General features: G+C 35.3%; 1 long non-coding RNA gene across 2 annotated transcripts; it reads left to right on the forward strand.

Moving 5' to 3' along the window:
• The first annotated feature begins 11,827 nt into the window (after positions 1–11,827).
• Positions 11,828–13,942, forward strand: LOC112214067. 2 transcript variants are annotated; one of them, XR_002947996.2, is made up of 2 exons: positions 11,828–13,198; positions 13,286–13,942. It is a non-coding gene; the product is annotated as an uncharacterized LOC112214067 (long non-coding RNA). The 2 variants fall into 2 exon arrangements; XR_004462955.1 differs by having other exon boundaries at positions 11,828–13,189.
• Positions 13,943–14,180: the final 238 nt, after the last annotated feature.

Below are 14,180 nucleotides of genomic sequence, written 5' to 3' on the forward strand. Positions count from 1 at the left end.
AAGCGTGGATACAACAAGTTCTTTTGGACGCGCATCAAACGAATAATAAAGAAATCGCAAGTGATAAAACGGTGAATCGATTTTTTTTTTTTTTTTTTTTTTAAAGAAAAACCTTAAATTTTATAAAATCTGCAATTACTAACCTAATCTGTATATCTATACGATGGCGTGAAACTGTATTACAAGACCCCGATTATTGAGTAAATAATTCAATAAACAATAATCACATATGTATAACATGTGCTTTACGTGCAATATGAGATATAAGTAAATGTTTATATTTTTCGCCAATTGCGAATTAAATTTTATACCTTATTTTTATACGTCATCTGTTATATGTCGTGAATAAAATTTTCCTCGATATTAATGTCAAGAGTTAATAAATAATAAGAAGAATAGGCAAGAAGAACACGTAGCGTGTATATAGTAAGGAGAACGTAGTACCGTAGTATCTTTAATATGACTTCAATTCTATTTTGGCATTTACGCGTACACCGTCGCTCGCAAGTATCGAAACACTTGCGAGAAGTGAAACAAACTTAAGAGATAATTAGGAGACTATCGAAACCTTTGATACTTATTATGTGGATCCTCTTTTACTACCGACCTAATATCGTTAGTGAAATTTTCCGAGACAAAAGTTACAAATAATCAGCAGCATTTACGAATACCGTTGAGGTACTTCTCCACCGGAGTCTGTGAACGAGTCTGCGAACAGTAACGGGCTAGAAATCCTCTGTTCCTATACCTGTACCTGTACCTTTTTGCCAAGAATTCGCGGACCGTTCGGTAATTAGTTTCTATAGTTAAAATTTGTTCGCTCTCATGCCTGGTTATCAATCCCACAATGCCCCGTCATAAATCGATCGGAGAAAACTCGGAGAATAAGCAGAATAAGAAAAATATAATTATTTTGTATCGTTTGATATATCATTATGAGATAGCCGCAGTTGGATTATCGAGATCGGTACGACGAAAATGATACCAAACGTGACTATGTCCATCGACGCATCTTCATGACGACACCCACGATGACAGATAGCCTAGCGTTATTTATCCTTACGAGAAATTTACGAGGTCAGGCCGAGGGTTCGGTAAGAATCTTGGCAAGGTGCCCGAACGAATGTTTGAAAAGTCGACGATAGCCGGCAATTCGAAATCACCGAACTAGAAAGTATCGACTGGTTCGATTGTTTCTCGAGGATGCCTGAGACAGTTTACCAAGGGCGAACGATTCGATGCTGCATTGTGAAAGAATAGAAGGTTCGTTTAACGGGGGATGTGGCCACAGAGTACGCAGGGTAAGCGGACTGCGAGGAATCGCATGGCACTTGCATCAGTACCTTGAGGGAATAAACTCTATATAAAGATTTGTAAAGTCTTTGTAAAGAAACAAAATATCTCACATGTATTAAAATCGTATGAACAAGAAACGACGCGTAATCCTACCATACAGTATTCATTCATTTCATTTCACTTTATTTTATTTTATTTTGTTTTATTATGTTTTATTTTATTTTATTTTACTCTGCCTATTCTGTCTCACACGCACCTACTTCTACTTCTCGCCTACTTCTTACCGCTGGTGCACGCACGGCGCTCGAATCAATCTCAATGAAGTAAGAGTATCTTTGCTCGAAAGAATTTCTTTTGTTATTTAAGATTACGCAAAAATTGCTGCGAATCCTGTTCTTTTATAAATATAATTACCTTGCGTATACGTATTACGCTCCTATAAAGGTATTCCAGAGTATTTCCTCCTTTCGCAATGTACCAATACAGAAAGGATTTTCTCTTTGAGGTGTTCCCTATTTTTGCGCCCTCCCTCCCGTGTTTCACACGAGACTTGACGTGACTCCATAAATAAGAATCCATCAGTGATATGTTTAGAAATGGTAGCTAAGCTATTTTATCGTAACGACCGATCTAGCAGAGAAGATCTTGCAACCGTGTATAAATATGTGTGCAATGAAAACTAATTTACAGTATGAAATGTTCGCAAATAAAGTTAAATATATATGGTAGCAGAGAAAGTATTACTTTACATTTCGTAGCGAATTCATAGGACAAGTATCATAATAATACACTGTAACAAGTGTTATCTATCTTTTCATACGAATTCATCTACCATGATTGTATCCATCGGATTGTATCACCAAATCGAAAATACTCTGTGTATTTTAGGGCTTGGGATCTTTCCATGGCAAAAAATGGTCAGAAAACATGTAATCAGCAATTATTCTCAAAAATAGGAATAATACTAAAGCTGGATATGCATTGCCCTGTCGCAATATCTCAGTAAACAGTAATATCTCGCTAAATAGTATAACATCAGAATACAAACTCCATTACAATTAATCTGTAAACAAACAACTTATTAAAGATTCGATAAGAAATCTTCAACTTTTTAAAAATTTCATTAATAATTAAAAGGCCACTGCAGTAATTGAACTAGTATAGGCGTTGTAATTAATCTAGCTATTTATTTTTCCAGAAAACCAATACAATGATACGTATTAGTGAAAAGCAAAAATTGGAAACTTGAAAGACTTATCTAACAATGTATATGTATATGTATGTACAGAAGTAACAGGGTATCTTTGCACATATCGCACATCATTAAACATACAGTTCGTAACAAATTATTATACAGTATTGGTAGTATTATAGTTTCAAACATATAATTCATATAATACAATTCTAATGGCGCTTTCAATGAATATTGAAAGTTATTAATATAACTCGTCGACTGCTTGGATATTTTTGTATATTTTCCGCCAAGTGTACGTTTGCGAGAAGTATCTTCTCGCTTTTATGCACATTTCCGGTTTTGGTTCAAACCTTATCAACTTGATACCAACGGGTCAGCGTGATACCAACGTTTCGCTATAACGTTGACGATATTTCAAAATGTTTTCAAATGTTACAGAGTAAATAAGTAAGTAAGGGTTGACATTTTTGTGAATCAGCATGCAGAGAGTCTTTTTAAAAAGAGACGATAATATTAAAATATTCAATATCCCCTTTAAAGGGAATCTCTAAAGAAATTGAATATTTTTCAAAATAATCAAAACAAGAAAAAAAGAACAGACTCGCCGGAGTTCGCTCTATTAATATAAATGAAAAAGCTATTTTAAATGTATCGTTAGAAATAATAATCGGCGCAATTCTTGATAATTAATTACGTCATTAACGAATATCAACCGATAAGTCAAATACTGTTGGTTTCGGAAAAATTCATTAAAAATTGAAACGTAAGAAGAATACGAGAATGCATCGAGCGTTCTTTCATTAAGAAAACTGAAAGAGCTATTCTGAGAGCCATTTGAGCGGACCGAAACTACTTCTGATAAATATTTTGCTACAAATTTAGAATACAAATAATCGAACAGTTAAAAATTAACGTAGCAGCATTCTAATATAACAGATTCGCCGCAAAATAGCCACAAACGTTATTAAACCAGATGTACCGAAATTTATAGGAATAAAGTATCTTTGTCTTTCCATAAAATTCTGCAAATTTCTATTATCGTGGCAACTTCGGAGAAAAAACATTTCTCAGATGTACAGCAACTGTCATAAGAATCCGAATAGTTTCGTTTATCTATAGCAACAATATGTGAATATTTACCAAAGTATGCAAATAAATGGAAGATTGTATTAGGCAAATAGAAAATAAGAAGCGATACTTACTTTTTACGATGACAGTACACTATCAACTTTAAATTAGAGAAAATCTGTATCCAGAACTAATTCCAAAAAATCGACGGCCATTCGGCAACTAATTTACGCTTATTCTCAAGCGTTTGTCGATAGAAATTTAGAGTTTGTTCAGTCGATCGGCAAGTTTCTTGCGTTTTCAACCATCTTATCATGTTCGATGATTCTCGAAAGTGTATTATAGCGTTTTGGTAAAAATGTTTTAGTAACCGAACTATCAAAAGTATTTCTTAATGAAACGTCTTTGCCTCAGATTTGATATTTCACTGTCATACAGTATCATATTCTTTTAGTCATATTAAATCACTCGACGATATAGGAAATTTTCTCGGTCCTGATAACCGTCAACAAAATTAGAACGGCTTAGGTTGAAACAGTCTAGAGGATCAGCCATCCAAATGTTTCTCGTATCGTTCAACGAACCCATTTTGCGGTGCTCGTTAATAAATTTAAATCGTTGGCGCGCGTGGCAACTTGGCTACAATGTGTGGCAAATTATTTCCAAGTTTAACGTTGAGAGAAACTCTGCTGCGATTACGATATAAACTTTTTCTAAACTAGAAGAATATAGTTTCCAAACTTGTATATTGTATATTTCGCGTTATTTAGCTAAAAATTTGCTTAATTATCGAACGATATAATAATATAAACGCAAAGAAATATAAACGTAACATAAAAATTTATGCAATACCGAACACATAGAAAAATTAATCTCATCGATCTAACGATATCGTTCGAAAGGCGTAATTTTCGAACAATATACAATTTCGACTAATAATAAAAATCTTATCCGAAGAATTTCAATTTTGTAAATTCGATTTTTAGTAGTATAAAAATTCCTTCACTATCAAATATTTAGAGAAACCACATCATTTACCCTTGATTTTGTTTTCGTAATATGAAATGCTTCCGTAGTAGACAATAAAACTTAGCCGATCGTAACTTTACAGTTAGTTTTGTCTTCAGTTTTTCTTAAAACATAAATATAACAAGGAATTCGTATCATCAGGAAGTCTTGGAAATTTCTTGGAAAGCCTGAAACTAATTGAGACCAGCCGGCGAGACAAACGTTCAATCTCGACGCGTGATACACGATGACTTAAAAATCGATTTGATCGTTACATAATGTCAAATGTATATAATCGATAACGATCCAATCAAAGTGTAAAACGTATACTTTTTACTCGCTCCAATTAATTTGTCAATTAGAAATATGTGTGTATGCATGTACATACATACATATTACATGCAATATAAAACAAGATTAATTAAATATCACTAACGAAAATATGAATAGCGATAACAGTTGGTTCGCTTAAGGATAATTCATTTGTATCATATATTTGTGCAAACGATATACTTATCGTATCGTGTATTTATCGTATTATACCATATATTTATTGCACAATTGATGTACATGCAGCACTTTTTGTTGCAAGTAAGATAAATAGTTATTAATTTTGCAAAGTGTAAATGCCATTAATTTCTAATTGAGAAGCAAATAAAATGGGATCCATCATCCATCAAAATTAAAACATATTCCCATACACGTTATAAAAATTAGTTTAAAGGAAATCATGACAATTATTATATCTCTATTTGCTCGTGAAATTTCGAAAGATCGTGCCGAAATCGAACCGATCTAACGAAAAATTTCGTTCCTAATCATCCCTATCGCGTATTAAAGAAATATTAAAGGTAAACCTTCATTCTACGTTCAACCTCTTCTAAGTTCTTAAATACCTCGTTCTTAAATACATTCCCGCCTTTTCTATCAATTTTTGTCGTATTATTACTAAATAGAAATCACTGCTTCTTTTTTATTTACCTGTACTTGTTTTCAAAGCTCGTTGACCGTTCTTTAAAATGATCATTACGGAGCTATACATATATTATACTAAAAAAAAAGGTTCAACCATAAACTTCCATTTTCATAATTTCTCATTCTATATGTTCGACATTTTCATTCTTCTTTTTACATGACCACAAAATAATTTTCCTAAGAAATTTACTTTTCTACATTCAGATATTTCCTTTTCCTTGGCAGAGGAGGAAAAGATATAAAATTTTAAGTAATGTCATAGGAAAATCGTGATAAAGGTACTGTCGGAACCTTGTTAAACCGAAACCTTGGCTTTACTTTTAGGTCTATGAAATTTTCACCTGAAAGAAAAATTATTCTAAAACTATTCCGATTTCTTCGTTCGACATGGAAACTTCGTTTGACACGGAAAAGGGAATCTCACGAATTTCATCGAAAATCATTACATAATGTGGAAAGAATATTAAATCTAATAACCTTTATCTATAACTTAATAAAGCCTCACTTTCAATTATTTCCCTATCTTTCTCTATTCCCTACTTTCTTCATTTATCCATCTTTCATATACCATCGTATACCTAGTAAATGGGAGATCTACAAGAACATTCCATTATTTTAATTTTTTTGCCACTATTCCTTTATTCCTTCCTACCTCCCTTCTTCCCTCCCTCCCTTCCTCCCTCCCTTCCTCCCTCCCTTCCTTCCTTCTTTCCTTCCTTCCTTCCTTCCTTCCTTCCTTCTTTCCTTCCTTTCTTCCTTCCTTCCTTCCTTTCTTCCTCCCTTTCTCCCTTCCTCCCTTCCACCCTTCCATATTTCCATACTTCCTTCCTTCCTTCCTTCTTTACAGAGAAAGATCAAACTCACAAACGTCTCCGTCAGAGATCACGAACCCGGTTATTCCTCCGCGCTGCGACGGGGGAATGCGCGTACACCATCCGTAGTTCCGAATCACACCACCATGCCGTCCCATATAGCGGAACAAAGCCGTCGCTTTCGATAAACGAACGTCAAAGCCAATCTGTTCACGCGCATGGTGTCGCGACGCTAATAAATATATCGTACTGAGCTCAAGCCCGAAAATAGTCGGGGTAATGAAAAATTTTCACCGATGCATCACAAATCGACCAAGACATCGATCTGCTTCCTTCCTCTACTATTTCTCTTCAAGGCAAAAGCAACTTTTGCAACTCGTTCACATTAAAAGAACATACAACGTACAATTTCTTAAAAAGAAAACCAGATTCTTCGGAAGATTGTCACGAACTGAGACACGCACCAATAATATATGTATATTCAACTTGATAATTCTCTGTGTTTTAAAGAGAGAAACCAAAGAAAGAACGTAGACAATTCAATTTGACGAGTAAGATGGAGAGTTTCTTGTTCCAAGAAATGAACCAGCGTTTTTTATTTAAGATTAGTTAGCACGCGCGCACGGCTTCCACATGCCACGTAAAAACACGTTAGATCCGACACGACTCCGGTCGACTGCTCGTGTTTGCTAGCCAGGGCATAGCACCTCCCGTAGGAGCCGAGCGAGGAGTCAACCCGCTCCAGGAATAGAAACACCGAACCCGAAATGTTCGAGCGTTGGAGGCCCGACGTCAAAACGCACCGCGACGCAACAGAGAAAGATGTTCGATATTGGACAAACCCGCGAAAACTTTGCGGATACCTTTTCGCTTTCATGCCGTGTTCAATGTAACTTATACGATGTAATGTTTATCCAAATGATAATAATCGGTTTGAATAAATGTGCGAATACGTTTCAACGGACAAGTTGATAGATGCAATGCAATATGGTGAATATTAGGCGTAGGAAAAAAATTCAGTGCTTCTGATCTCATAGTTTGCTAACTAATCGTCCATATTATAATTACTCGTGTAGTTATTGTATATGCATGCATGCACGCACACACGCACACACACATTTATATCCATATATATTTATCATATATATGTATGGTTATCATATGTATGTCAGGTAGCGTGATAGCTGATACCTGATTAGATATAGGAAAGAATTTCGTATTTTTAGTTTCATAACCCAGAATTTATATAGGTGGTAATATAGTTATTTATGCATTATATATGGCATATTATAGATATCATATAGTATATCGAATATACTAAACGGTTAATCAGACGGCGAAACCTGAGAACCGTTAGCTATGGGAAACATTTCTGCGCTCCTCGATTTATAGCAAAATATTTATATTCCATAATATAACTAACGGTATACATGTACAATATAATTTATCGTATTACATAATTAGAGCGATGTCCATGTAGATGGAGAAAAATCATGATAAAATTACGTATCGAACAACTATGTATTTTAATAATCTTTAGTAATACAAAAATGCATTAAGATATCAAACACACAAACACAGGATCAACAATATTATTAAGAGAAGTCAAACAATATACAATCTTAATTACTGATGAAAATGTTACTAGTTCGTTAGACACATAGCATACATACAGGCAATCGACAAGCATATGTAATTCTGTAGACCTGATTTTGTAATCCATAATACAATTATCTAAACATAAACATAGTGCCTGTAACATATTAGAGGATACGGTGCGGACCATATTCACAATGCTTGCAAAAATATATGCAATCTATCCTTTTAAGTCCTATAACGTTATGGAAGAAACATAAAAGCGAAACGTTTCACGATGCAATTAGTTGAATTTACAAGTAATTATTTATACGCCCACCAATGTACACCAGATGGTAATCTGTAATTGTAAAGAAAGAGATAGTTGACGTGTTATCCATTGCAGTAGAGTAAGGCAACGATCACTTTTCCATTTTCCCATTTCTCCATTTTTCCATTTTTCCATTATTCAATTTCATTTATTCAAAGAAACGTTGAGATAATTGTCCGATTGGCGAATCAAGATCGAACACGGAAAATTCCGCGACCGATCATGTAGCGATTGAAATTAAAAAGACCCATGGTCGGCAAGTGGTCACCCAATGTGCAGGTTTGCTTGACGTTGATAAAGCGTAGATGGCTGTGTGCGCGTTGTCGCGCGAACGCGTTTGTTTTTCGTTAACGGTGGCAAAAGGGCGGCGAACGGGCGACAAAAGGGCGGCGAACGGGCGACAAAAGGGCGGCAAACAGACGAAAAACGAACGGCAAACGAGCGACGAAAGGATGAGAGAGAGACAGAGACTTCAGTTCCTTGTTACGTCTCGAGAAAGGCGGATGCGGACGGGGCGCATCCGTTTGTTTTAACGAACAATCAGTTTATTAAAGTAACGATCTCTATTTAAACGACCGTTTCTTTATCCTGCGTCCTACGTATAATTATTTTAGATTCATGAAATTATTGTTATAAATGACAAATATCGACATAATTATTGCAAACGTGATATTGGAAACTTGAAAGAACGGCTAATGAAAGTTGGAGAGAAATTAACAACGAGACAAAATAAAGAGTTGAAGCGAACTATTTAACGACAGGAAAACGCGGGGAAAGGAACAATTTGTTCTTACAAGACAAGATAACTCGCTCTCTTCGCTCAGCGTTACAAGCGATTTTTAATGCACTGATTTTTAATGCAAGGATCATCTCCGCTTTCGTTTTATCAGCTACCTTGTTCTTTGGGCAAGGGTGGGGGAACGTTCACTTCGACAACGCTCTCGCCCCTCAGTCGCGATCGCGTTGGCCACGTAAATTTCTTGTACATATTTTGTTTGACTCCGCTAGCTGAAAATAACGTAGTCGCTAACACGTGTGGGTTGGGTGCTCCTTATCCAGGAGATACAGTTTTTGTATGATTCGGATATCGATGGAGGAGGCGGCGGCTTATTTACGAGCGATAGCAACTTATTAATCACAAATATATAATCTCTATATAATCACAACTATATAATCACAAATTTCACAAATTCATTAGCGAAAGTTTAATTTTAAAAGAGTAAAGTATAAACAAATTTCACTATTACATTGGTATTGTTTCATTATTGTCTCATCGATATTTGAATCTGGATCAGATCATATTATTCGGCCATCCAGTTTCTGCATGCGTCAAAGGAAAACTGTACTACATCACTGCTGATCTCAAATGATTTTCAAGCGACGCAAACTATGCCAGTGACCGCATTTTTCTAGCTTTTTCAAATAAATACATACCTTAATTACTTATTATGCTGTAATAACTTATAATAATAATTACATATCAACCAAATAAATCACATCCAGGAAATCTGCAACACTTGCAAGTATTTTATGATGCGGTGATCCAAGCTCTGCAATTGGAGAGTAGTATAGAGGTAGAAACGATTCAGTGCACAGAAGCACTGAACATTGACGATGGGACGGTAGATACGGGGAGCGTAAGAAAGGACAACGCGAAAGATGAAGAAACTGAAAGAAGAAGAGGGACTGTGAGTCGAAGCGTATCGCAACATAATAAAATGTAAAATATAAAGGACCGTGACTAGCTGTGACTCTTTTCTAATTGAGAAATCAAACTCCTTCATTTTTTATTTGCGATGAATGGAGCTTTTACCGACATGTTTGTTACATGTTTCTGATTGAAATGACACCAAGCGCGATATAATTTGCGGACGTATTTGCTTACTTTATAAATGGTGATTAGATACATATCGATAAGTAAGTAGAATTCGAATTATACCGTATTTGGTCTCACTTTAACTAGGAAAATGCCACAAATACATATGTAGTCAGTAACAGTTTGATTTGAAGAAAAGTGAAGGATAAAAACGTTTCACTTTTAAATTGGTACCTGTATACATTGTATCAGCGTTATCTGACACTGGATCATGTTACATGCTGCTCAACCGTTGAGCTTATCGGCGCGTTAAGGGAAAGGGCCTGCCCCCTGTGATGGGGATGACGACCACGCGATTACCGAGAGGTTCTTTTTCTGCAATTATTATTTGCGGTTCCTTCCCAGTATTCACTTTTATTCTTGTTCGTGCACGAGCGAATAGAATAAAATAAGGAGGTCAGTTTCGATTAGTTCTACTTTCTTCTTGTTGTAGTTTTACTTGTACTTGTTATCCATTTTATTCGCTATTTTATTATTTCAACTATTTATTTCAGCGACATGAAATTCCGACATACGTTCTGACATGGTATATATAGTATTTCATAACTTGATTGTAATTTAAAAAATTTAAATAATTTAATCTAATTTAAAAATAATGTAATTTAAAAAATAAAGAATTTAAATTTAAAGAAGCAAGTGTCATGATCGCTATACAAAAACGATAAAAATTATAATCTGTCACTGCTCTAAAGTAAGAGCGCACATTGGATTTCTTGTAATATTTAACTTTTACTGTGCAATTTCAGTCATGTATTAATAGTACTTGTCAATAAGTACAATAAAAAAAGCTTAAAATCTAACTTTGTCGAACATATTACTCTCTCCCCATCTTTTCGCTTCAGCTAGTTAGTTTGTTTGTTTGTTAGTTGCTTATTTCTTTTTTGAAATTTTTTCTTTTCGCTTTTCGTTGAAAGTATATAGATATAATATGTCACTGATACTTTGATCGTGAGACGTGCACGAACCTGGATGGAAGTGAATACTGGAAAGGAAACCTTCGATAGCAATTGCAGGAGAAGAATCTACTCTCGGTAATGGAATGGACGTTATCCCCACCATATGGAGGTAATCAATGGGCGGCAATCATGTGGAATTTACATGACGCGTCGGTAAGTTTCAGGGCTAAGTTTTAGATATCATTTAAACGATGTACATCTGTCAGTACAAATCGAACACTTTTTTGTCTCTGACATTTTTTTTTAAATTAAATTTTGCTAGCGCATTTACAAGATCTTTCTTGATTAAAATGAGACCAAACACGGTATAATTCGAATTCTGTTTGCTTATCGATATGTATTTTGATTCTCATGCATAAAGCACGCAAATTATATCGTGCTCCGTGTCATTTCAACCAGAAACATGTAACAAACATGTTGGTAAAGGTTCTATTCATTACAAATGAAAAATAAAAAAGTTTCATACTTCAGTTAAAAAAGATATCAACTTGTGGCGTGCCTTCCTTCTATTTCATATGTCGACATATAATATATGATATGTATGAATAATGTATATGTATAATACACTAAAACTATATGGTAGACAGGGAAGTAAGACGATGACGATATGACAGCGTAAGAAGGGCAAGACATTGATTGGGTATTTGATACGAGATAAATTTATTCCAAGGTACTAGAATAGTTTATTGGACGGAGTGGTCGATCTGAACGCTACGTAGTTCATGACCGACATCTTGTTCGCGGTCACTTTGCCATCAGACAAGCGCATGATCCACGGTTGCTGCAAAGTTTTACGTGATCGGAACTGTGTAAGATATTTTGGTATCTGGAGTCGAACATAAAGGTACGTCGATGGCAGATCGAGGTAAATATAACGCGTAGAATAATTCTAATTGTCAAATTGGTTGTACAAATTGGTTATACCGGTTTGTTTTCGTTACCATAAATTGGCGGCAAGTACGAATGGACGATGCAGCAGGAGAACGATGACGAGAAGCAGAACGACTAACGAGGAGAAGAAAAAGGGCGTTTAATCGCTGATAATGAGGAAACGTATAATCTCGTTGGTTGGGTGCGAGCGTGGAAGAAAAAGTGTGAAACGAAGAAAGGGCAGGACGAAGTAGCGTGCGAATGTGTAAATAAGATGTGTAAATAAAATTGTTTAGGAATGTAAAGCGTTTTGCGTAAAGCAGGTAATGATAAAAGCGTAAAAGTATAGGATGAAAAGACGTGGTATGTAATAAAGATGCGCAAATAAAATAAGCGCGTATCTAATCTGGATGTGCGAAAGGTAATAGCGACGTTAATTTGGTGTGAGATTTTGTCGAAATATGGGCTAGTTTTGTGAAAATTATAAAATGTGTAAAAAGATCGTAGACGTTAGAGGCGTGAAAGTTGAAAGAAGTAAGAAAGGAATAAAAAGAGAGTATAAAATGATAATAGGCAATACGTAAGGCAATATAATTGTCTGGATGGTAGAAGAGGGGATTTATTTGGATTCTAAGAGACTAAAGAATAAGTAAAGATACATTTAGGAGATATATGTGTGCATCGTTTATTCGACCCTTGAACACAAATTGTGAAATTCGGCTTCAAAACAATAGACGACAGATGGAGTAGTTTTGAAAGGTTAATAATATGGTTGCTTTAAGAAAGGTGTAACTGTTGAACGTACAATGGAATCGGGCAATCTAATAGAACACCATTACGAAAGGTAGTAATTGTAATATGGAAATATATTAGTCGGAAAGAATCTTGTTCGAAGTTGGAATCTTGTAATTACACGGATACCGTGTGGAAAGCGATTGACGTTAAATAAATTCCACTTGAAGAAATGAAACGTATTAATATATAATAATATACGTAATAATATAGAATAGTATTAATGCTAGTAATTATATAGAATTATAGGAAATATGGAGGTAATTAGGGTGGATTGCAACGGTGGATGAGAATTATGGCGCATTATGGACACAAACAGGAAAGAAAAATGTATCCGTTGGAAGAAGGTTAAGTGGGAGGGAATAGAAAGAGGAAATTATTGAAAAGCTTAATGTTATTTGAGAAAGAAAAGTTGGGGTTGAAGAAGAAAGAGATGTAATTGTTGTAAGTGGAAAATGGCTGATGAATGGAAATAGGGAGGGTATAGGATAATAGGACGTATCTAAACTGTTTTTTTTTCTTGACGGAAAGATAAAAGAAAAAAAGAGCCGCGATTGTGGAAGAAATGGATTAAGCAGAAATATATGTTTAAGTGAGCGACACGTAAAAAACCCGGTTAGATTGGTCTGCAGGATGCGCATCTTCTTAATCCCCTAAGTTCATGGCCTTCTTGCTCGCGGGTTTAGAATCGGGGATATCCTGCGCCGAGCCTTCCTTGTTTCCTGCCGTGAACTCATCGGTCGCGGGTTTGGTTCTGTATAAAGAAAAACTTCGAAACGAATTAATCGTCGTGCGCAATGTCTGTCGTGATCATGAGGGATGTGAAACTTTTTAAAGAGTCTAATTAATCGTCAATTGAAGTTGATCTTGAGTTGATAGGGCGAGATCGGAGGAATGAAAATTGAATAAAATCTGACTTTCCAACGAAAAATCATTTTTCCAACCTCTCTGCGATACTCGTCTTAGAATGAGAATGGAAACTAGTCAATTTGAGATGAAGATAAAAATGCGTCAGACTTTCGCCAGATTCGAGAATGATCGTTACTCTTTCTCCGTCTTTCGTCTTTCGTTTAATTTCTCGATGGCCTAATCGCAGCAAGCTGGAGTCCATACTGAACGTGTATCGTAGTTATTAATCGCGCCATGTGATTTGCCAGGAATAACATGAAATAAATTTTTATTAAAAAAAAACCAGCTACAATAGATCGAATCATTTTATACCTTTCTACGAAAATTCACACCCACGAAATCCCCGACAAGTTCACTCCTGTAATGATTAATTACCTAAAGATTTTTAAAACAGTACGAGTTTACGGTTGTACGAACTATTCTACGAAAAAGATAATTATCCGACGATGTTAAAAATCTGAGCATAATGAAGATGTACGTACAACAGATACTCACGGGAAAAATCAACGAGACTAAT

Source organism: Bombus impatiens, unplaced genomic scaffold (assembly GCF_000188095.3).
Source record: "Bombus impatiens unplaced genomic scaffold, BIMP_2.2 scf_0064, whole genome shotgun sequence".
Classification (NCBI taxonomy): domain Eukaryota; kingdom Metazoa; phylum Arthropoda; class Insecta; order Hymenoptera; family Apidae; genus Bombus; species Bombus impatiens.